Raw genomic sequence first — 25,151 nt, 5'->3', positions numbered from 1 at the left:
GTCACCTAAACGTCCCTCCCCGAAAGAAGGGGCTGAGCTCTTCCTTCCAGGCTAGTGTGTTTTTAGAAAGTTAAGTTCTCCAGGTGTTGCACATTTCAGATGGGTCAGGGACATGTTGGAAATTGAGAGGCCCGTAGCCTCTTGCAAACAGGCTGGGAGAGTCTTAGGTCAGAGCCCAAAGGAGAAGACTGTGGGATTGTTCATTGGCATCCAAGAGAGATCAAGCGTGTTCCAATAATTCTCTCTGCTCTTAGCTCCAGGCTCTGCCAGAATGCAGGTCTGTTGGAAAGTGGGAATCCTGACAGGTTCTGGGAAATAACAGGAGTCTATGCCACATCTTCTTTATCCATTCCTCTGTTGATGGACACTTAGATAGCTTCCATGACTTGGCTGTTGTGAATAGTGCTGCTGTGAACATTGGGGCACATGTATCTTTTTGAATTAGAGTTTTCGTCTTTTCCAGTTATATGCCCTGGAGTGGGATTGCTGGATCATATGGTAGCTCTATTTTAGTTTTTTAGGGAACGTCCATACTGTTCTCCATAGTGGCTGCACCAAATTACATTCTAAAGTGGGTTTCTTGTAGAAAGCAAATATTCGGTTTTGCTTTTTTATCCGGTATGACAGTCGCGTTTAACTGGTGTAGAGCTGACCCTTGAGCAATGTGGGTGTTCATCCACCTATTGCTTATCGTCGTCCCTCTGTATCCAAGGTTCCTCCTCATCAGTGGGTTCACCAAGGCAAGGCCCTCAAATCTGTCTCCTTGGCAGTCAACCTCACAATAAAGCTCTTCCTTTTCTCAAAAGCCAGTCCCATAGCATTGGCTTTTATGCACGTTGGGTAGCGAGTATTTGCTCAGTAACAGTTTTGGACTCCATGAAGGGACTCAGTCTTGTGACAGCCTGCCCGAGGCACTGTAGGTCCTGGCGGAGTGTGGGCCCTCACCACAGACCCTGAGTGGCCACCTAGACCGAATTCATCCAGAGGGTCAGCTGTCGAGTTCCGGCTTCCCCGCTGTGGCCCTCCAGGCCCCTAAGTGCTCCTTTCACTTTTGAGAGAAGAAAGAGCTCCTAAATCAGGCGTCTTTGGGGGAGAGTAACCTTGTTAAAATGCACCTGTGCCTATATTGTCGAATAATCTCCTCAGGATTGTGGGTTAGAGTTCCACCTAAGAGAGACAATATCAAAGGTTGCAGCCACTGAGGTATCAAAGGATCAATCAGGTTAGGACCCCAATCCCTGGATTAGAGCCCCATGCCTTTTTGTTTGCCTATGTCTGACTGTTTCCTTTGTTAGGATTGGCTAATAGCGGTTGGTTCTTGGAAGACTATAGCAAAACTTTCTTAAAAAAAAAAAAAAACTTTCTTGAACCTCGTTTAGTCAGGGGTGGGGGGCAGTCCTCTGACCCAGGAGGAAAAAGCCATCGCTCCCTGACTAGAGAGCTTGCCTTACAGAGCTATCGGGAGTTTTCATCTGTGCCTAATATAATTACCTGGTGGTATTGATAAAGGTGTGTATTCTTAATGAAACCAGCCCAGATTACCTTGTTGGGGCGAGAGGGTAAAGGGGAAATGAGGGAGCGTGAAGCAGGAAAATCTCCACCCCAGAAGAACGTAACCCGTGTCTGGGTTAAAGGAATTTCATACAAGTGGACATTTTGGGTTTTCCTCACTGAGAGTTTTAACCCTGTTTTGCATGAGCCAAACTAGCAGAGAGTTAGCACTGAAATGCTTTTCACTATGTGTGTGTGTGTGTGTGTGTGTGGGTGTGTGTGTGTATGAAAGTTTGCCGGAGGAACAAGCATTGGTGGTGATGCTAAAGGACACATGCTATATGGAGGTCTTGGGATGAATGTATTCTACCTGGAAATTTCCCAGGCACTGAGCTGAGCTTGTCTTTAATCTGTGCTGGGGAGGTAAAATGTTTCAATCATCTACCTGGAAGATTAAACCCGAGCATGCCCACCAAGGAAGCCAGGGCTTGGCTATTTCAACCTGTATACTCCTGAATTCCTCTCTCACATTCACCTCTGAGTCTCAGACAGCGTCCTCACTTTGGTTTCTTCAAGGTGATCCTGTCATTTCCTGCACCTGCCTCCCCATGAAGTAAGTTTATCCAGGTGGTGCGTGAGGCAGAGCCTGGGCTCTCCTAGGCCCCTCTGCAATAGGCACGGCTGCCCTCAGCACACGGGGGGAAACTCTTAGGAGCCTCTGACCACCGTGGCTACAGTCTCGGAACTGCCAGGACAGATTTCTTGGCAGACAGGCAGCACGCGTGACGTTTAGGCTACAGTGCTTGGCAACCATCTTTAATGGAAACCTTTTCAGTGTTCCCTAAGGGAACCTTCAAATCCAAGCTGGTCATCTTTGAGACTCTCCATTCTCCTTTGTGGCTTCTCCAGGGAGTTCTTTCTTTTAAGTGAATGGTTTTTTATCTTTTCTTTTTTTTGCTGCGTTGGGTCTTTATTGCTGCGCGCAGGCTTTTCTCTAGTTGCGGCGAGCGGGGGCTACTCTTCCTTGTGGTGCACGGGCTTTTATGGGTGAGGGAGGAAAGGCCATTTTCTAGAGATTTTCAGTCCATAGACTGTTCTCAGCTCTTGGGTTTGAAACCTGGGATATTGACTAAGAGTTTGACTTAGGGGTTGTTTGTTTTCGTGCTCTCTCTCCCCAAACATCCATTCTCGGGGGGGCCCGCTGACCCCTCAGAACAGGCAGTAAGGTGGAGAGTAGTTGGCGGGGCAAGTGGCCCGTGTGCCCAGGTGCTGCCTACAAAGGAACAAATGGGAGCCACAGATTGGCAAGTCCGGGTGCTTTCCTTCATCTCCCGTGAGCGCCCAGGTTTTCCAGGTGCAGCCAGCATTGCAGCATCATGCAGACCTCGAGTCTCTGATGAGACTGCTGGTTGGGGTTGGGTCCCAACCATAAAGGCTGGGAAGAAGCGGCAGGCGTTTGGTGAAGGTAGTTGTTCCAGCCTCTTCTGGGGTTTTGCTGGACAAGAAGTCAACTATCTTGAGCCCTACAGGGGAGGAAACCCAGTCAGCCAACTGCAGAGCCCAGCTTCACTCAGTGCTTGTCTTTCTTCGAGGAAGGAACCCTGGCTGTGCTACCGTCAGCTCTCTGCCTTGCACTGTGGTTATCAACTTTCCTCCAATCAACAGTAGGCAGGTACGTTTGACCTCCACTGGTTTTTCTAAGGTATTTTGCAAAATCAGAATTTGTGGAAGAGATGTAAAATTATGGTTCAAGGGAGGACTCTCAGTAAAACCTGTTTTGCCTGGCGGATTTTAAGGCGGACTCTTAACCACTGCACCCCCCAGGGAAGCCCTACACAGCCTGTTTTGGAGGGCAGTTTAACTGTGCCTCCACATTTTACTGGACTCACCCTTGGACCCAGCAATCCGTAATGGATCCCCTCAGATGATGGCACACATGCACAGTCATTTAGGAGCTCGGATGTGCACCGCAGTGTTGTTTACAGTGTAGAAAAATCAAGTAACTAAAGTGTCCATTCAGTAGAGGAATGGTGAAAAAAATTATGGTACATTCATTTCATGAATACAGTGTAGCAATTTAAAAACTGTGGTAGATCTCTATGTATTGACATGGAAAGACTTCTAAGATGTGTGATTAAGTGATAAACCCGAAGCCCCACAGTGCAATAAATAGCATTTGCTACTGTTTTTTAAAACCCCACAATATGGCTGAGTGGATGGATGAATGGATCCATGGATGAGCATATAGCTGTGTGGACAAAGGTCAGGAAGGGTAGAGCATATACAGGATTCGTACCAGTGGCTGTTGCTGGGAAAGGGGCTGTGGTTGGGAGCAGGGTTTGTGGGGGGCATTTCCATCCAGGGGGAGAATACATCCCTCTTTATGTATGACTATCTTGCAGTCAGCACTGGGGGCAAACAGGACTGTAGCGTGCTGCTGGGAAGGGATTCCTGGCACTACTGCTCTCTGCCTGGGTTCTGTACCTGCTAGTGGCCAGCTAGCTGCTCTGCTAAGGGCCTTTGCTGTTCATTTCTTTCTAAATGCCCTTCTTTTTTTCTTCCCTGCCTCTGCCTGGCAAAACCCAACCCTCCCCAGGTTTGGCAGTTATCCCAGGTCAATACATTACCAGTTAGCATTCCTTGTATAGCATTCAAACCGATAAAACCCCACAAATCTACAATAATAGTAAAAAACATTCTTTTCTCTCTCATCTACACCTCGGGCGGCTGACCTTGTTGGACTCAGTAGGGTTCACTCATGCATCTACAGGGCGCCAGGGGATCCTGCTCCAGGCTGGGCTTAGCACAGGTACCTTAGCTGGTGCAGCTCCGCCTCACATGCTTCTCATCCTCGCCTTAGGACCAACAGGCCAGCTCAGTGATGCTAGAAGCATCTTCTTGTGTCTCTCCAGAGATTTCTCCATTTATTCTAACTTGTTGAAGTGATGTACCTAGAGCATTTTATAGTATTCCCTTATTATCCTTTTAGTGTCTGTACACTAAAAGGGTGATGTGGGTGATGATGTCCCCTCTTTGATTCCTGACATTTGTAACTTGTGTCTTTCTTGTTTTGTTTTGTTTTTCTTGAATATTTTATTGATTTTTTTTTTTCAATGAAACGGCTTTTGGCTTTACTGATTATTCTCTGACATTTTCTGGATTTCATTCATTTCTGCTGTTATCCTCTTTCCTTCCCTATAGTTGCTGTGGGTTTAATGTGTTCTTTATCTGGTTTCCTAAGGTAGAACTCAGATCATTGATTATTTTTTCTTTCAGTTAAAAACATTTTCTAATTTCCCTTGGGATTTCTTCTTTGGCTCATGGGTTGTTTATAAGGATGTTGTTCAATTTCCACATGTTTGGATTTCCCAGTTATTGTCCTGCTAATGATTTCAAGTTTAATTCTGTTATGGTACAAAAAATACTCTGTATGATATAGATATTTAAACTTTTAAAATTTTTAATGGTTTTTCATATAGATAAGAATATGGTTCATCTTGGTGAATGTTCCATGTGTCCTTGGGAAGAATGTGTATTCCCTTACTGTTAAGTAAAGTATTCTCCAAATATCAATTAGGTCAAGTTGGTTTGTACTTTTGTTCAGGTCTTGTATATTCTTACTTTCTCTGTACTTGTACCATCTGTTCCAGAGAGAGATGTGTCACCAGAGATTTGTCTATCTCTTCTTTCAGCTCTCAGTTTTGTTTCATGTATTTTGTTTTTCAGGATTATAAATCTATAGTTTTATTAAGAGAAATGCTGACAGTGTTGGTATGAAGTTTAACATTTAAACAAAACATTCACAGAAACCAAACACATGCCTAAAACGATTTTACAGCGGAGTTCTAGATGCAGGTCTAAATGATGTCAAGGACTGATGGATCTCATGATTCAAGACAGCATTTTGGGTTTTAGTTAATTCTTAGGATTAAAAAAATTTGTTTTGTTTTAAAGTGAACCACTGTCCAGGTATGAAAATTTAATCTTCTCCTGAGACCAGGGCTTCAGAAATCATTCAACTCTTGAAGTGACTCAGTGAACTTGTGCTGTCAGTGACTGAACCCTGTCACCAATGGTTTGAAAGTTCAAAAAACAGAGGCTCCAAGAGTTTTCCACCCTCAGAGCACCGGCCCTTGTCTTTGCCTACTCTCCCACCTCCTATACCGCCCTCTGCCCTTCCCCAAATACTTCAGCCAGTGGCTTGGATGGAGGAGCTGATATTTATAACTTCATAATTGGAAAAGAAAGGGTCTTCTTGTCAATTTCAAGAATTAGCACCTCTAAGACAGAATGATGTGCCTATGTATACACTCCAATAAGACTTTTCCTCCTCAAGCAGTTTCCATCCTCCAAATGGCAGCTTTGGTAACTTCTTAACTGGGAAGTTAAGAAGTTACCAAAGCTTAATGCTTTTTGGGAACAGCGTTAAGCTCAGGCAGAGAACACCTTGGCTTCTAAGTTTCAGGCATTCACGGCTTTTAAACAGTCTCTCACAGTCCTCATGTAGGTTGCCAATGACATTTTTTTTTTTATTAACTGACAATTACATTTTTTTTTAAATTTTATTTATTTATTTTTGGCTGTGTTGGGTCTTCGTTTCTGTGCGAGGGCTTTCTCTAGTTGTGGCAAGCGGGAGCCACTCTTCATCGCGGTGTGCGGGCCTCTCACTATCGTGGCCTCTCTTGTTGCGGAGCACAGGCTCCAGACGCGCAGGCTCAGTAGTTGTGGTTCACGCGCCTAGTTGCTCCACGGCATGTGGGATCTTCCCAGACCAGGGCTCGAACCCGTGTCCCCTGCACTGGCAAGCAGACTCTCAACCACTGCGCCACCAGGGAAGCCCCGCCAATGGCATTTTTCGAGAGGATGAAATATTCTGGACACAGAACCAAATCATCATTAGTTCTTTCCTTTGTTTCACCATTTCCCCCCAAGAGGCCCCAAATTTTAACAAAACTGATCCTAACCCATCTCCCTTCTTTCCCACACCATCCCTCCCACCCCAGATAATACACCAGAAATAGCCAAAAACTACATATATGCTACGCTGTAAAAACGCAGAGTTAACACTATTGGGAAGAAGGCTGTGGGTTGTGGAGATGCTCTTTGAAGATCTACAGTATCTTTTGCTCTCCCACATCCCATTCTGCCAGTTTTGTCCTTCATAGAAGGCCCTTTGCTTTTCTCAGCAAAGTTCAGAATGGGTTGCCTTGAAACACTGACTCTCCTTCCCCTCCACTGGGATGGGTGTGCAAACTATACAGCATGGAGCAGCTTTAAAGCACTTGGGCTGCTGTAGCGCACAGAAACTATACTGGCTCTTCAAAGGCCATCTTCTCAAGCCCCCTCTATGGTGTCAAGACAAGTAGAACTCCTTCTTTCCCCATTTGAAACCCACAGTCAGATGTGACAGGGGCTGGTACTCAGGAGAGTTAATTCTTGTCATCTTTTTTTGTCATCATCCTCCGAGGGGTAGGAATGCCACGTCAGCCTTTCCTCATAGAAGGATATGACAACCTGTGGGCACTTGACATTGGCTTCATTGGCAGGGTCCAGGTCAGCCTCATCAGAGTTTTTGCATTTCATCAGGAACATGAGTTCCCCACTGGAGTGTGTATCTCCAATAATCCGCTCCAGTTCCAAACCCCAGGCAAAGCCTCATGGCTTTTCTGACTCTTCTTTCTGTTTCTTTGGTTTGCTCTCCTCCCCCTTACCTTCCGAATCAGAATCAGCTTTGCGCTTGCCTCCCTCTGATTTATCTGTCTCGTATGCTGTTTTCTGTGACTGTAGGAACTCAGCAATGAGGTCGGGGCAATCCAGGTTTTCTTCTGGCTCCCATGTGTTGTCCTCATCTGAGACCCCCTTCCACGTTAGGAGGTACTCCACTTTGCCCTTTACCACTCGACGGTCGAGAACTTTTTCCACCACATATTCTTCTTCCTCTTCTTCTAGCACCTCCTCCACTTTCTTGTTGTTTTGCTTTTTCCCCATAGTGCCTGCCAGCTTTCTTTTTTTTTTTTTTTTTTCATTCAGGGCCACTTTGGACAGAGGCTCTGATTCTTTTAATTTTTTTTTTTTTTTTTTAATTTTACTTATTTATTTATGGCTGTGTTGGGTCTTCGTTTCTGTGCGAGGGCTTTCTCTAGTTGCGGCAAGCGGGGACCACTCTTCATCGCGGTGCGCGGGCCTCTCATTATCGCGGCCTCTCTTGTTGCGGGGCACAGGCTCCAGACGCGCAGGCTCAGTAATTGTGGCTCACGGGCCCAGTTGCTCCGCGGCATGTGGGATCTTCCCAGACCAGGGCTCGAACCCGTGTCCCCTGCATTGGCAGGCGGATTCTCAACCACTGCGCCACCAGGGAAGCCCCCAGCTTTCTTGTATAAAGGGTGACGGGGCTCAGAGCAGCGCCCACGAGCCTGAGAGGAATCGATGCCGCGCTACTGGCGCGTCTTGACGGGCCGGCGAGGGGAGTGGCGACCAGAAAAGCAACAAGTCGGTTGACCGCGATTGAGCCCCTCGCTGAAGCCTGTTCTAAGGTGCATATACATTGAGGATAGTTATATTCTTGGATAATTGACTTCTTTGTCATTATGTAATATTCTTCACTATCCCTAGAAATATTCCTTGTTCTGATGTCTCCTTTGTCTGATATTAATACAGCACTCTAGCTGTTTTTTTGTTTTTTCTGATTACTGTTTACATGAAATATCTTTTTCCATCCTTTTACTTTTATCCTACCTATGTCTTTATATTAAAAGTGGGTTTCTTTTTTTCATTATTATTGAAGTATAGTTGATTTACCATGTTGTGTTAGTTTCAGGTATAAAGCAAAGTGATTCAGATCTATATATATATATTTATCTCTATATATATTTATGTATATAATTTAGATTCCTTTCCATTATAAGTTATTACAAGATATTGAATGTAGTTCCCTGTGCTATAAAGTAGGTCCTTGTTGTTTATATATTTTATATATAGTAGTGTGTAGCTGTTAATCTCAAACTCCTACTTTATCCCCCCTTCCTCTTTGGTAACCATAAGTTTGTTTGTTATGTCTGAATCTGTTCCTCTTTTTTTTATAAATTTATTTATTTATTTATTTATTTATTTATGGCTGTGTTGGGTCTTCGTTGCTGTGCACGGGCTTTCTCTAGTTGCGGTGAGCGGGGGCTACTCTTCGTTGTGGTGCGCGGCCTTCTCATTGTCGTGGCTTCTCTTGTTGCGGAGCACAGGCTCTGGCCCGCAGGCTTCAGTAGTTGTGGCACATGGGCTCAGTAGTTGTGGCTCATGGGGTCTAGAGCTCAAGCTTAGTAGTTGTGGCGCACGGACTTAGTTGCTTTGCGACATGTGGGATCTTCACAGGCCAGGGCTCGAACCTGTGTCCCTTGCATTGGCCCCCAGATTCTTAACCACTGTGCCACCAGGGAAGCACCTGTTCCTCTTTTGTAAATAAGTTCATTTGTATAATTTTATTTTAGATTTCACATATAAGTGATATATGATATTGTCTTTCTCTGTGTGACTTACTTCACTTAGTATGATAATCTGTAGGTCATGTTGCTGAAAATGGCATTATTTCATTCTTTTTTATGGCTGAGTGATATTCTATTATATATATGTGTGTGTGTATATATATATACATATATGCCACATCTTTATCCATTCCTCTGTCGATGGACACTTAGATAGCTTCCATGACTTAGCTGTTGTGAATAGTGCTGCTATGAACATGGGGCACATGTATCTTTTTGAATTAGAGTTTTCGTCTTTTCCAGTTACATGCCCTGGAGTGGGATTGCTAGATCATGTGGTAGCTCTATTCTTACTTTTTTAGGGAACCTCCATACTGTTCTCCATAGTGGCTGCACCAATTTACATTCTAAAGTGGGTTTCTTGTAGAAGCAAATATTCAGTTTTGCTTTTTTATCCAGTATGACAACCGCGTTTAACTGGTGTAGAGCTGATCCCTGAACAATGTGGGTGTTCATCCACCTATTGCTTATCGTCGTCCCTCTGTATCCAAGGTTCCTCCTCATCTGTGGGGTCAACCAAGGCAAGGCCCTCAAATCTGTCTCCTTGGCAGTCAACCTCACAATAAAGCTCTTCCTTTTCTCAAAAGCCAGTCCCATAGTATTGGCTTTTATGCACATTGGGTAGCGAGCCCTTGCTCAGTCCATGAAGGGACTCAGTCTTGTGACAGCCTGCCTGAGGCACTGTAGCCCCTGGCGGAGTGTGGGCCCTCACCACAGACCCTGAGTGGCCACCTAGACCGAATTCATCCAGAGGGTCAGCTATCGGGTTCCGGCTTCCCCGCTGTGGCCCTCCAGACCCCTAAGTGCTCCTTTCACTTTTGAGAGAAGAAACAGCTCCTAAATCAGGTGTCTTTGGGGGAGAGTAACCTTGTTAAAGTGCACCTGTGCCTATATTGTCGAATAATCTCTTCAGGATTGTGGGTTAGAGTTCCACCTAAGAGAGACAATATCAAAGGTTGCAGCCACTGAGGTACCAAAGGATCAATCAGGTTAGAACCCCAATGCCTGGGTTAGAGCCCCATGCCTTTTTGTTTGCCTATGTCTGACTGTTTCCTTTGTTAAGATTGGCTAATAGCGGTTGGTTCTTGGATGACTATAGCAAAACTTTCTTGAACCTGGATTAATGGGGTGGAGGGGAGCGGTCCTCTGACCCAGGAGGGAAAAGCCATCGCTTCCTGACTAGAGAGCTTGCCTTACAGAGCTGTCGGGAGTTTTCATCTGTGCCTAATATAATTACCTGGTGGTATTGATAAAGGTGTGTATTCTTAATGAAACCAGCCCAGATTACCTTGTTGGCGTGAGAGGGTAAAGGGGAAATGAGGGAGCGTGAAGCAGGTAAGTCTCCACCCCAGAAGAACGTAACCCGTGTATGGGTTAAAGGAATTTCATACAACTGGACATTTTGGGTTTTCCTCACTGAGAGTTTTAACCCTCTTTTGCATGAGCCAAGCTAGCAGGGAGTTAGCATTGAAATGCTTTTCAGTATGTGTGTGTGTGTGTGTGTGTGTGTGTGTGTGTGTGTGTGTGTGTGTGTGTGTGTGAAAGTTTGCCGGAGGAACAAGCATTGGTGGTGATGCTAAAGGACACATACTATATGGAGGTCTTAGGATGAATGTATTCTACCTGGAAATTTCTCAGGCATGAGCTGAGCTTGTCTTTGATCTCTGGTGGGGAGGTAAAATGTCTCCATCATCTACCTGGAAGATTAAACCCCAACATGCCCACACAGGAAGCCAGGGCTTGGCTGTTTCAACCTGTATACTCCTGAATTCCTCTCTCACATTCACCTCTGAGTCTCAGACAGCGTCCTCACTTTGATTTCTTCAAGGTGATCCTGTCATTTCCTGCACCTGCCTCCCCATGAAGTAACTATCCAGGTGGTACGTGAGGCAGAGTCTGGGCTCTCCTAGGTCCCTCTGCAATAGGCACGCCTGCCCTCAGCACACGGGGGGAAACTCTTAGGAGCCTCTGACCACCGAGGCTACAGTCTCGGAACTGCCAGGACAGATTTCTTGGCAGACACGCAGCACGCGTGACGTTTAGGCTACAGTGCTTGGCAACCATCTTTAATGGAAACCTTTTCAGTGTTCCCTAAGGGAACCTTCAAATCCAAGCTGGTCATCTTTGAGACTCTCCATTCTCCTTTGTGGTTTCTCCAGGGAATTCATTTTTTTTTCTTTTTAAGTGAATGCTTTTTTTTTTTTTTTTTTTTTGGCTACATTGGGTCTTGGTTGCTGCGCGCGGGCTTTTCTCTAGTTGCGGCGAGCGGGGGCTACTCTTCCTTGTGGTGCACGGGCTTTTATGGGCGAGGGAGGGAAGGCCATTTTGTAGAGATTTTCAGTCCATAGACTGTTCTCAGCTCTTGGGTTTGAAACCTGAGATATTGACTAAGACTTTGACTTAGTGGTTGCTTGTTTTCGTGCTCTCTCTCCCCAAACATCCATTCTTGGAGGACCAGCTAACCCCTCAGAACAGGCAGTAAGGTGGAGAGTAGTTGGCGGGGCAAGTGGCCCGTGTGCCCAGGTGCTGCCTACAAAGGAACAAATGGGAGCCACAGATTGGCAAGTCCGGGTGCTTTCCTTCATCTCCCGTGAGCGCCCAGGTTTTCCAGGTGCAGCCAGCATTGCAGCATCACGCAGACCTCGAGTCTCTGATAAGAGTGCGGGTTGGTGTTGGGCCCCAACCATAAAGGCTGGGAAGAAGCGGCAGGCGTTTGCTGAAGGTAGTTGTTCCAGCCTCTTCTGGGGTTTTGCTGGCCAAGAAGTCAACTATCTTGAGCCCTACAGCGGAGGAAACCCAGTCAGCCAACTGCAGAGCCCAGCTTCGCTAAGTGCTTGTCTTTCTTCGAGGAAGAACTCCCGGCTGTGCTACCGTCAGCTCTCTGCCTTGCACTGTGGTTATCAACTTTCCTCAGATCAAGAGTAGGCAGGTACGTTTGACCTCTACTGGTTTTTCTAAGGTATTTTGCAAAATCAGAATTTGTGGAAGAGATGTAAAATTATGGTTCAAGGGAGGACCCTCAGTAAAACCTGTTTTGCCTGGCGGATTTTAAGGCGGACTCTTAACCACTGCACCCCCCAGGGAAGCCCTACACAGCCTGTTTTGGAGGGCAGTTTAACTGTGCCTCCACATTTTACTGGACCCACCCTTGGACCCAGCAATCCGGAATGGATCCCCTCAGATGATGGCACACATGCACAGTCATTTAGGTGCTCGGATGTGCACCACAGTGTTGTTTACAGTGGAGGAAAATCAAGTAACTAAAGTGTCCATTCAGTAGAGGAATGGTGAAAAAAATTATGGTACATTCATCTCATGAATACAATGTAGCAATTTAAAAACTGAGGTAGATCTCTATGTATTGACATGGAAAGACTTCTAAGATGTGTGATTAAGTGATAAATGCGAAGCCCCACAGTGCAATAAATAGCATTTGCTACTGCTTTTTAAAACCACACAGTATGGCTGAGTGGATGGATGAATGGATCCATGGATGAGCATATAGCTGTGTGGACAAGTTCAGGAAGGGTAGAGCATATACATGATTCGTACCAGTGGCTGTTGCTGGGAAAGGGGCTGTGGTTGGGGGCAGGGTTTGTGGGGGGCACTTCCATCCAGGGGGAGAATACATCCCTCTTTATGTATGACTATCTTGCAGTCAGCACTGGGGGCAAACAGGACTATAGCGTGCTGCTGGGAAGGGATTCCTGGCACTACTGCTCTCTGCCTGGGTTCTGTACCTGCTAGTGGCCAGCTAGCTGCTCTGCTAAGGGCCTTTGCTGTTCATTTCTTTCTAAATGCCCTTCTTTTTTTCTTCCCTGCCTCTGCGTGGCAAAACCCATCCCACTCCAGGCTTGGCATTTATCCCAGGTCAATACATTACCAGTTAGCTTTCCTTGTATAGCATTCAAACCAATAAAACCCCACAAATCTACAATAATAGTAAAAAACATTCTTTTCTCTCTCATCTTCACCTCTGGCGGCTGACCTTGTTGGACTCAGTAGGGTTCACTCATGCATCTACAGGGCGCCAGGGGATCCTGCTCCAGGCTGGGCTTAGCACAGGTACCTTAGCTGGTGCAGCTCTGCCTCACATGTTTCTCATCCTTGCCTTAGGACCAACAGGCCAGCTCAGTGATGCTAGAAGCATCTTCTTGTGTGTCTCCAGAGATTTGTCCATTTTATCTAACTTGTTGAAGTGATGTACCTAGAGCATTTTACAGTATTCCCTTATTATCCTTTTACCTAGAGCATTTTATAGTATTCCCTTATTATCCTTTTAGTGTCTGTACACTAAAAGGGTGGTGTTGGTGCTGATGTCCCCTCTTTGATTCCTGACATTTGTAACTTGTCTCTTTCTTGTTTTGTTTTGTTTTTCCTCAATATTTTATTGATTTTTTTTTTTTCAGTGAAACAGCTTTTGGCTCTACTGATTTTTCTCTGACATTTTCTGGATTTCATTCATTTCTGCTGTTACCCTCTTTCCTTCGTTATAGTTGCTATGGGTTTAATTTGTTCTTTTTCTGGTTTCTTAAGGTAGAACTCAGATCATTGATTATTTTTTCATGCAATTAAAAACATTTTTCTAATTTCCCTTGGGATTTCTTCTTTGGCTCGTGGGTTGTTTATAAGGATGTTGTTCAATTTCCACATGTTTGGATTTCCCAGTTATTGTCCTGTTAATGATTTCAAGTTTAATTCTGTTGTGGTTCAAGAAATACTTTGTATGATTTAGATGTTTAAAGTTTACATGCTTTCAAAATTTTTAATGGTTTTTCATATAGATAAGAATATGGTACATCTTGCTGAATGTTCCATGTGTCCTTGGAAAGATTGTCTGTTCTCTTATTGTTAAGTAGAGTATTCTCTTAATATCAATTAGGTCAAGTTGGTTTGTACTTTTGTTCATGTCTTTTATATTCTTACTTTCTCTGTACTTGTACCATCTGTTACTGAGAGAGATGTGTCACCAGAGATTTGTCTGTCTCTTCTTTCAGTTCTCAGTTTTGTTTCATTTTTTTTTTCAGGATTATAAATCTATAGTTTTATTAAGAGAAATGCTGACAGTGTTGGTATGAAGTTTAACATTTAAACAAAACATTCACAGAAACCAAACACATGCCTAAAACGATTTTACAGCGGAGTTCTAGATGCAGGTCTAAATGATGTCAAGGACTGATGGATCTCATGATTCAAGACAGCATTTTGGGTTTTAGTTAATTCTTAGGATTAAAAAAATTTGTTTTGTTTTAAAGTGAACCACTGTCCAGGTATGAAAATTTAATCTTCTCCGGAGACCAGGGCTTCAGAAATCATTCAACTCTTGAAGTGACTCAGTGAACTTGTGCTGTCAGTGACTGAACCCTGTCACCAATGGTTTGAAAGTTCAAATAACAGAGGCTCCAAGAGTTTTCCACCCTCAGAGCACCGGCCCTTGTCTTTGCCTACTCTCCCACCTCCTATACCACCCTCTGCCCTTCCCCAAATACTTCAGCCAGTGGCTTGGATGGAGGAGCTGATATTTATACTTCATAATTGGAAAAGAAAGGATCTTCTTGTCAATTTCAAGAATTAGCACCTCTAAGACAGAATGATGTGCCTGTGTATGCACTCCAATAAGACTTTTCCTCCTCAACCAGTTTCCAACCCCCAAATGGCAGCTTTGGTAACTTCTTAACTGGGAAGTTAAGAAGTTACCAAAGCCTAATGCTTTTGGGGAACAGCGTTAAGCTCAGGCAGGGAACACCTTGGCTTCTAAGTTTCAGGCATTCACGGCTTTTAAACAGTCTCTCACAGTCCTTATGTAGGTTGCCAGTGACATTTTTTGAAAGGATGAAATATTCTGGACACAGAACCAAATCATCATTAGTTCTTGTTTCACCATTTCCCCCCAAGAGGCCCCAAATTTTAAGAAAAATGATCCTAACCCATCTCCCTTCTTTTCCACACCATCCCTCCCACCCCCAAATAATACACCAGAAATAGCCAAAAACTACATATATGCTACGCTGTAAAAATGCAGAGTTAACACTATTGGGAAGAAGGCTGTGGGTTGTGGAGATGCTCTTTGAAGATCTACAGTATCTTTTGCTCTCCCACATCCCATTCTGCCAGTTTTGTCCTTCATAGAAGGCCCTTTGCTTTTCTCAGCAAAGTTCAGAATGGGTTGCCTTGAAACACTGACCCTCCTTCCCCTCCACTGGGATGGGTGTGCAAACTATACAGCATGGAGCGGCTTTAAAGCACTTGGGCTGCTGTAGCGCACAGAAACTATACTGGCTCTTCAAAGGCCATCTTCTCAAGCCCCCTCTATGGTGTCAAGACAAGTAGAACTCCTTCTTTCCCCACTTGAAACCCACAGTCAGATGTGACAGGGGCTGGTACTCAGGGGAGTTAATTCTTGTCATCTTTTTTTGTCATCATCCTCTGAGGGGTAGGAATGCCACATCAGCCTTTCCTCATAGAAGGATATGACAACCTGTGGGCACTTGACATTGGCTTCCTTGGCAGGGTCCAGGTCAGCCTCATCAGAGTTTTTGTATTTCATCAGGAACATGAGTTCTCCACTGGAGTCTGTAGCTCCAATAATCCGCTCCAGTTCCAAACCCCAGGCAAAGCCTCGTGGCTTTTCTGACTCTTTTTTCTGCTTCTTTGGTTTGCTCTCCTCCCCCTTACCTTCCGAATCAGAATCAGCTTTGCGCTTGCCTCCCTCTGATTTATCTGTCTCGTATGCTGTTTTCTGTGACTGTAGGAACTCAGCAATGAGGTCGGGGCAATCCAGGTTTTCTTCTGGCTCCCATGTGTTGTCCTCATCTGAGACCCCCTTCCACGTTAGGAGGTACTCCACTTTGCCCTTAACGACTCGACGGTCGAGAACTTTTTCCACCACATATTCTTCTTCCTCTTCTTCTAGCACTTCCTCCACTTTCTTGTTGTTTTGCTTTTTCCCCATAGTGCCCGCCAGCTTTCTTGTATAAAGGGTGACGGGGCTCAGAGCAGCGCCCACGAGCCCGAGAGGAATCGGTGCCGCGCTACTGGCGCGTCTTGTCGGGACGGCGAATGCAGTGGCGACCAGAAAAGCAACAAGCTGCTTGACCGCTGTTGAGCCTCTTGCTGAAGCCTGTTCCATGTATTTTGAAGCTCTGTTCTAAGGTGCATATACATTGAGGATAGTTATATTCTTGGATAATTGACTTCTTTGTCATTATGTGATATTCTTCACTATCCTTAGAAATGTTCCTTGTTCTGATGTCTGCTTTGTCTGATATTAATACAGCACTCTAGCTGATTTTTGTTTTTCTGATTACTGTTTACATGAAATATCTTTTTCCATCCTTTTACTTTTATCCTACCTATGTCTTTATATTTAAAGTGGGTTTCCTTTTTTTTCATTATTATTGCAGTATAGTTGATTTACCATGTTGTGTTAGTTTCAGGTATAAAGCAAAGTGATTCAGATATATATATATATTTATCTATATATATATTTATGTATATAATTTAGATTCCTTTCCATTATAAGTTATTACAAGATATTGAATGTAGTTCCCTGTGCTATAAAGTAGGTCCTTGTTTATATAATTTATATATAGTAGTGTGTAGCTGTTAATCCCAAACTCCTAATTTATCCCCCCTTCCTCTTTGGTGACCATAAGTTTGTTTGTTATGTCTGTGAATCTGTTCCTCTTTGGTAAATAAGTTAATTTGTATAATTTTATTTTAGTTTTCACATACAAGTGATATATGATATTGTCTTTCTCTGTGTGACTTACTTCACTTAGTATGATAATCTGTGTGTCACGTTGCTGAAAATGGCATTAGTTCTTTCTTTTTTATGGCTGAGTGATATTCCATTATATATATGTGTGTGTATATATATAATATGCCACATCTTCTTTATCCATTCCTCTGTCGATGGACACTTAGATAGCTTCCATGACTTGGCTGTTGTGAATAGTGCTGCTGTGAACATTGGGGCACATGTATCTTTTTGAATTAGAGTTTTCGTCTTTTCCAGTTATATGCCCTGGAGTGGGATTGCTGGACCATATTGTAGCTCTATTTTTAGTTTTTAAGGGAACCTCCATACTGTTCTACATAGTGGCTGCACCAAATTACATTCTAAAGTGGGTTCTTGTAGAAAGCAAATATTCGGTTTTGCTTTTTTATCCGGTATGACAATCGCGTTTAACTGGTGTAGAGCTGACCCCTGAACAATGTGGGTGTTCATCCACCTGATGCTTATCGTCGTCCCTCTGTATCCAAGGTTCCTCCTCATCCGTGGGGTCAACCAAGGCAAGGCCCTCATATCTGTCTCCTTGGCGTCAACCTCACAGTAAAGCTCTTCCTTTTCTCAAAAGCCAGTCCCATAGTATTGGCTTTTAAACACGTTGGGTAGCGAGCCCTTGCTCAGTAACAATTTTGGAGTCCAAGAAGGGACTCAGTCTTGTGACAGCCTGCCCGAGGCACTGTAGCCCCTGGCGGAGTGTGGGCCCTCACCACAGACCCTGAGTGGCCACCTAGACCGAATTCATCTAGAGGGTCAGCGGTCGAGTTCCGGCTTCCCCGCCTTGGCCTTCCAGGCCCCTAAGTGCTCCTTTCACTTTTGAGAGAAGAAACAGCTCCTAAATCAGGTGTCTTTGGGGGAGAGTAACCTTGTTAAAATGCACCTGTGCCTATATTGTTGAATAATCTCAGGATTGTGGGTTAGAGTTCCACCTAAGAGAGACAATATCAAAGGTTGCAGCCACTGAGGTACCAGAGGATCAATCAGCTTAGAATCCCAATCCCTGGGTTAGAGCCCCATGCCTTTTTGTTTGCCTATGTCTGACTCTTTCCTTTGTTAGCATTGGCTAATAGCGGTTGTTTCTTGGATGACTATAGCAAAACTTTCTTGAACCTGGATTAGTGGGGGGGGCGGTCCTCTGACCCAGGAGGGAAAAGCCATTGCTCCCTGACTAGAGAGCTTGCCTTACAGAGCTGTCGGGAGTTTTCACCTGTGTCTAATGTAATTACCTGGTGGTATTGATAAAAGAGTGTATTCTTAATGAAACCAGCCCAGATAACCTTGTCGGGGCGAGAGGGTAAAGGAGAAATGAGGGAGCGTGAAGCAGGTAAGTCTCCACCCCAGAAGAAGGTAACCTGTGTCTGAGTTAAAGGAATTTCATACAACTGGACATTTTGGGTTTTCCTCACTGAGAGTTTGAACCCTCTTTTGCATGAGCCAAACTAGCAGGGAGTTAGCATTGAAATGCTTTTCAGTATGTGTGTGTCTGTGTGTCTGTGTGTGTGTGTGTGTGTCTGTATGAAAGTTTGCTGGAGGAACGAGCATTGGTGGTGATGCTAAAGGCCACATGCTATATGGAGGTCTTGGGATGAATGTATTCTACCTGGAAATTTCCCAGGCGCTGAGCTGAGCTTTTCTTTGATCTCTGGTGGGGAGGTAAAATGTCTCCATCATCTACCTGGAAGATTAAACCCCAACATACCCACACAGGAAGCCAGGGCTTGGCTGTTTCAACCTGTATACTCCTGAATTCCTCTCTCACATTCAGCTCTCAGTATCAGACAGCGTCCTCACTTTGGTTTCTTCAAGGTGATCCTGTCATTTCCTGCACCTGCCTCCCCATGAGGTAAGTTTATCCAGGTGGTACGTGAGGCAGAGCCTGGGCTCTCCTAGGCCCCTCTGCAATAGGCACGCCTGCCCTCAGCACACGGGGGGAAACTCTTAGGAGCCTCTGACCACCGTGGCTACAGTCTCGGAACTGCCAGGACAGATTTCTTGGCAGACAGGCAGCACGCGTGACGTTTAGGCTACAGTGCTTGGCAACCATCTTTAATGGAAACCTTTTCAGTGTTCCCTAAGGGAACCTTCAAATCCAAGCCGGCCATCTTTGAGACTCTCCATTCTCCTTTGTGGCTTCTCTAGGGAATTCTTTTTTTTCTTTTTAAGTGAATGCTTTTCTTTTTTTTTTTTGGCTACGTTGGGTCTTGGTTGCTGCGCACGGGCTTTTCTCTAGTTGCGGCGAGCGGGGGCTACTCTTCCTTGTGGTGCGCAGGCTTTTATGGGCGAGGGAGGGAAGGCCATTTTGTAGAGATTTTCAGTCCATAGACTGTTCTCAGCTCTTGGGTTTGAAACCTGAGATATTGACTAAGACTTTGACTTAGGGGTTGCTTGTTTTTGTGCTCTCTCTCCCCAAACATCCATTCTCGGGGGGACCCGCTGGCCCCTCAGAACAGGCAGTAAGGTGGAGAGTAGTTGGCCGGGCAAGCGGCCCGTGTGCCCAGGTGCTGCCTACAAAGGAACAAATGGGAGCCACAGATTGGCAAGTCCGGGTGCTTTCCTTCATCTCCCGTGAGCGCCCAGGTTTTCCAGGTGCAGCCAGCATTGCAGCATCACGCAGACCTCGAGTCTCTGATAAGACTGCTGGTTGGGGTTGGGTCCCAACCATAAAGGCTGGGAAGAAGTGGCAGGCGTATGGTGAAGGTAGTGTTTCCAGCCTCTTCTGGGGTTTTGCTGGCCAAGAAGTCAACTATCTTGAGCAGTACAGGGGAGGAAACCCAATCAGCCAGCTGCAGAGCCCAGCTTCAGTAAGTGCTTGTTTTTCTTCGAGGAAGAACTCCCGGCTGTGCTACCGTCAGCTCTCTGCCTTGCACTGTGGTTATCAACTTTCCTCAGATCAAGAGTAGGCAGGTACGTTTGACCTCCACTGGTTTTTCTAAGTTACTTTGCAAAATGAGAATTTGTGGAAGAGGTGTAAAATTGTGGTTCAAGGGAGGACCCTCAGTAAAACCTGTTTTGCCTGGTGGATTTTAAGGCCGATTCTTAACCACTGCGCCCCCAGGGAAGCCCTACACAGCCTTTTTCGGAGGGCAGTTTAACAGTGCCTCCACATTTTACTGGACTCACCCTTGGACCCAGCAATCCGGAATGGATCCCCTCAGATGATGGCACACATGCACAGTCATTTAGGAGCTCGGATGTGCACCGTAGCGTTGTTTACAGTGTAGAAAAATCAAGTAACTAAAATGTCCATTCAGTAGAGGAATGGTGAAAAAAATTATGGTACATTCATCTCATGAATACAATGTAGCAATTTAAAAACTGAGGTAGATCTCTATGTATTGACATGGAAAGACTTCTAAGATGAGTCATTAAGTGATAAACCCGAAGCCCCACAGTGCAATAAATAGTATTTGCTACTGCTTTTTAAAACCACACAGTATGGCTGAGTGGATGGATGGATGGATCCATGGATGAGCATATAGCTGTGTGGACAAGTTCAGGAAGGGTAGAGCATATACATGATTCGTACCAGTGGCTGTTGCTGGGAAAGGGGCTGTGTTTGGGAGCAGGGTTTGTGGGGGGCACTTCCATCCGGGGGGAGAATAGATGCCTCTTTATGTATGACTATCTTGCAGTCAGCACTGGGGGCAAACAGGACTGTAGCGTGCTGCTGGGAAGGGATTCCTGGCACTACTGCTCTCTGCCTGGGTTCTGTACCTGCTAGTGGCCAGCTAGCTGCTCTGCTAATGGCCTTTGCTGTTCATTTCTTTCTAAATGCCCTTCCTTTTTTCTTCCCTGCCTCTGCCTGGCAAAACTCAACCCTCTCCAGGCTTGGCCTTTATTCCAGACCATTTGAATGCTATAGAAGGAAAGCTAACTGGTAATGTATTCCATACATTACCAGTTAGCTTTCCTTCTATAGCATTCAAAACAATAAAACCCCACAAATCTACAATAATAATAAAAAACATTTATTTCTCTCATCTTCACCTCTGGCGGCTGACCTTGTTGGACTCACTAGGGTTCACTCATGCATCTACAGGGCAACAGGGGATCCTGCTCCAGGCTGGGCTTAGCACAGGTACCTTAGCTGGTGCAGCTCTGCCTCACATGTTTCTCATCCTCGCCTTAGGACCAACAGGCCAGCTCAGTGATGCTAGAAGCATAGTCTTTTGTGTCTCCAGAGATTTGTCCATTTTATGTAACTTTTTGAAGTGATGTACCTAGAAGATTTTGTAGTATTCCTTTTTTATCCTTTTACCTAGAGCATTTTATAGTATTCTCTTGTTATCCTTTTAGTGTCTGTACACTAAAAGGGTGATGTTGGTGATGATGTCCACTCTTTGTTTCCTGACATTTGTAACTTGTGTCTTCCTTGTTTTGTTTTGTTTTTCTTGAATATTTTATTGATTTTTTTTTCAGTGAGACGGCGTTTGGCTTTACTGATTATTCTCTGACATTTTCTGCATTTCATTCATTTCTGCTGTTATCCTCTTTCCTTCCTTATAGTTACTATGGGTTTAATTTGTTCTTTTCTGGATTCTTAAGGTAGAACTCAGATCATTGATTATTTTTTCATTCAATTAAAACATTTTCTAATTTCCCTTGGGATTTCTTCTTTGACTCGTGGGTTGTTTATAAGGATGCTCTTCAATTTCCACATGTTTGGATTTCCCAGTTATTGTCTTGTTAATGATTTCAATTTTAATTCTTTTATGGTACAAGGAATATTTTGTATGATTTAGGTATTTAAACTTTTTATGCTTTTTAAATGTTTAATGGTTTTTCATATAGATAAGAATATGGTACATCTTGGTGAATGTTCCATGTGTCCTTGGGAAGAATGTGTATTCTCTTACTGTTAAGTAGAGTATTCTCTAAATATCAATTAGGTTAAGTTGGTTTGTACTTTTGTTCAGGTATTTTATATTCTTACTTTCTCTGTACTTGTACCATCTGTAACTGAGAGAGATGTGTCACCAGAGATTTGTCTATCTCTTCTTTCAGTTCTCAGTTTTATTCCATGTATTTAGAAGCTGTCTTCTAAGGTGCATATACATTTAGGATAGTTGTATTCTTGGATAATTGACTTCTTTGTCATTATGTAATATTCTTCACTATCCCTAGAAATAGTCCTTGTTTGGATGTCTGCTATGTCTGATATTAATACAGCACTCTGTTTTTTTGTTTTTTTTGATTACTCTTTACATGGAATATCTTTTTCCATCCTTTTACTTTTATCCTACCTATGCCTTTAAGTGGGTTTCTTTTTTTTAATTGTTATTCAAGTATAGTTGATTTACAATTTTGTGTTAGTTTCAAGTATAAAGCAAAGTAATTCAGATATATATATGTATATTTATATATATAATTTAGATTCCTTTCCATTATAAGTTATTACAAGATATTGAATGTAGTTCCCTGTGCTATAAAGTAGGTCCTTGTTGTTTATATATTTTATATATAGTATTGTGTAGCTGTTAATCCGAAACTCCTACTTTATCCCCCCCTTCCTCTTTGGTAACCATCAGTTTGTTTGTTATGTCTGTGAATCTGTTCCTCTTTGGTAAATAAGTTCATTTGTATAATTTTATTTTAGATTTCTCATATAAGTGATATATGATATTGTTTTTCTCTGTGTGACTTACTTCACGTAGTATGATAATCTGTAGGTCATGTTGCTGCAAATGGCATTAGTTCATTCTTTTTTATGGCTGAGTGATATTCCTTTATATATATGTATATATATATGTGTGTGTGTGTGTATATGCCACATCTTCTTTATCCATTCCTCTGTCGATGGACACTTAGATAGCTTCCATGACTTGGCTGTTGTGAATAGTGCTGCTATGAACATTGGGGGACATTTATTTTTCTGATTATTAGAAATTAAAGATGAAATTAGAGTTTTCGTCTTTTCCAGTTGTATGCCCTGGAGTGGAATTGCTGGATCATGTGGTAGCTCTATTCTTACTTTTTTAGGGAACCTCCATACTGTTCTGCATAGTGGCTGTACCAATTTACATTCTAAAGTCTGTTTATTGTAGAAAGCAAATATTCGGTTTTGCTTTTTTATCCGGTATGACAGTCGCGTTTAACTGGTGTAGAGCTGACCCTTGAGCAATGTGGGTGCTCATCCACCTATTGCTTATCGTCGTCCCTCTGTATCCAAGGTTCCTCCTCATCCGTGGGGTCAACCAAGGCAAGGCCCTCAAATCTGTCTCCTTGGCAGTCAACCTCACAATAAAGCTCTTCCTTCTCTCAAAATCCAGTCCCATAGTATTGGCTTTTAAGAACGTTGGGTAGCGAGCCCTTGCTCAGTAACAATTTTGGAGTCCAAGAAGGGACTCAGTCTTGTGACAGCCTGCCCGAGGCACTGTAGCCCCTGGCGGAGTGTGGGCCCTCACCACAGACCCTGAGTGGCCACCTAGACCGAATTCATCTAGAGGGTCAGCCGTGGAGTTCCTGCTTCCCCACTGTGGCCCTCCAGGCCCCTCAGTGCTCCCTTCACTTTTGAGAGAAGAAACAGCTCCTAAATCAGGTGTCTTTGGGGGAGAGTAACCTTGTTAAAATGCACCTGTGCCTATATTGTTGAATAATCTCATCAGGATTGTGGGTTAGAGTCCCACCTTAAGAGAGACAATATCAAAGGTTGCAGCCACTGAGGTACCAAAGGATCAATCAGGTTAGGACCCCAACCCCTGGATTAGAGCCCCATGCCTTTTTGTTTGCCTATGTCTGACTGTTTCCTTTGTTAGGATTGGCTAATGGGGTTGTTTCTTGGAAGACTATAGCAAAACTTTCTTGAACCTGGATTAGTGGTGGGGGCGGTCCTCTGACCCAGGAGGGAAAAGCCATTGCTCCCTGACTAGAGAGCTTGCCTTACAGAACTGTCAGGAGTTTTCACCTGTGTCTAATATCATTACCTGGTGGTATTGATAAAGGAGTGTATTCTTAATGAAACCAGCCCAGATAACCTTGTCAGGGCGAGAGGGTAAAGGAGAAATGAGGGAGCGTGAAGCAGGAAAATCTCGACCCCAGAAGAATGTAACCCGTGTCTGAGTTAAAGGAATTTCATACAAGTGGACATTTTGGGTTTTCCTCACTAAGAGTTTTAACCCTCTTTTGCATGAGCCACACTAGCAGGGAGTTAGCATTGAAATGCTTTTCAGTATGCATGTGTGTGTGTGTGTGTGTGTGTGTGTGTGTGTGTGTGTGTGTGTGTGTGTGTGTCTGTCTGTCTGTCTGTCTGTCTGTGTATGAAAGTTTGCCGGAGGAACGAGCATTGGTGGTGACGCTAAAGGCCACATGCTGTATGGAGGTCTTGGGCTGAATGTATTCTACCTGCAAATTTCCCATGAGCTGAGCTGAGCTTGTCTTTGATTTCTGCTGGGGAGGTAAAATGTTTTGATCATCTACCTGGAAGATTCAACCCCAACATACCCGCAAAGGAAGCCAGTGCTTGGCTATTTTGACCTGTATACTCCTGAATTCCTCTCTCACATTCAGCTCTCAGTCTTAGTCCTCACTTTGGTTTCTTCAAGGTGATCCTGTCATTTCCTGCACCTGCCTCCCCATGAGGTAAGTTTATCCAGGTGGTACGTGAGGCAGAGCCTGGGCTCTCCTAGGCCCCTCTGCAATAGGCACGCCTGCCCTCAGCACACGGGGGGAAACTCTTAGGAGCCTCTGACCACCGTGGCTACAGTCTCGGAACTGCCAGGACAGATTTCTTGGCAGACAGGCAGCACGCGTGACGTTTAGGCTACAGTGCTTTGCAACCATCTTTAATGGAAACCTTTTCAGTGTTCCCTAAGGGAACCTTCAAATCCAAGCTGGTCATCTTTGAGACTCTCCATTCTCCTTTGTGGCTTATCCAGGGAATTCATTTTTTTTTTTTTTTTTTCCTTTGGCTGCGTTGGGTCTTGGTTGCTGTGCTCAGGCTTTTCTCTACTTGTGGCGAGCGGGAGTTACTCTTCCTTGTGGTGCACAGGCTTTTATGGGCGAGGGAGGGAAGGCCATTTTCTAGAAATTTGCAGTCCATAGACTGTTCTCAGCTCTTGGGTTTGAAACCTGGTATATTGACTAAGACTTTGACTTAGGGGTTGCTTGTTTTCGTGCTCTCTCTCCCCAAACATCTATTCTCGGGGTGGGCAGCTAACCCCTCAGAACAGGCACTAAGGTGGAGAGTAGTTGGCCGGGCAAGCGGCCCGTGTGCCCAGGTGCTGCCTACAAAGGAACAAATGGGAGCCACAGATTGGCAAGTACTGGTGCTTTCCTTCATCTCCCGTGAACGCCCAGGTTTTCCAGGTGCAGCCAGCATTGCAGCATCATGCAGACCTCGA

The 25,151-nt window shown here is 44.4% G+C and overlaps 1 protein-coding gene and 2 pseudogenes across 3 annotated transcripts in view; 1 reads left to right on the top strand and 2 right to left on the bottom strand.

The window, feature by feature from the left end:
- The window catches only part of CSF1R (colony stimulating factor 1 receptor), a 78,124-nt gene that overhangs the window by 7,119 nt on the left and 45,854 nt on the right, over nucleotides 1-25,151 (top strand). The window lies entirely within an intron of this gene.
- LOC309623993 (chromobox protein homolog 1 pseudogene) lies at nucleotides 3,412-8,532 on the bottom strand (annotated as a pseudogene). The gene is made up of 2 exons (XR_014249938.1): nucleotides 5,913-8,532; nucleotides 3,412-5,863 (listed from the first exon to the last, which is right to left on the bottom strand). The product of XR_014249938.1 is annotated as a chromobox protein homolog 1 pseudogene (transcript).
- Nucleotides 14,922-16,172, bottom strand: LOC309623992 (chromobox protein homolog 1 pseudogene; annotated as a pseudogene). The gene has a single exon. The product of its transcript is annotated as a chromobox protein homolog 1 pseudogene (transcript).

The sequence above is a fragment of the Balaenoptera borealis genome (genome assembly GCF_965194805.1).
Source record: "Balaenoptera borealis genome assembly, chromosome: 2".
Lineage (NCBI taxonomy): Eukaryota > Metazoa > Chordata > Mammalia > Artiodactyla > Balaenopteridae > Balaenoptera > Balaenoptera borealis.
Note: the sequence above shows the minus strand (reverse complement) of the source record. Positions and strands in the feature narration are given on the sequence as shown.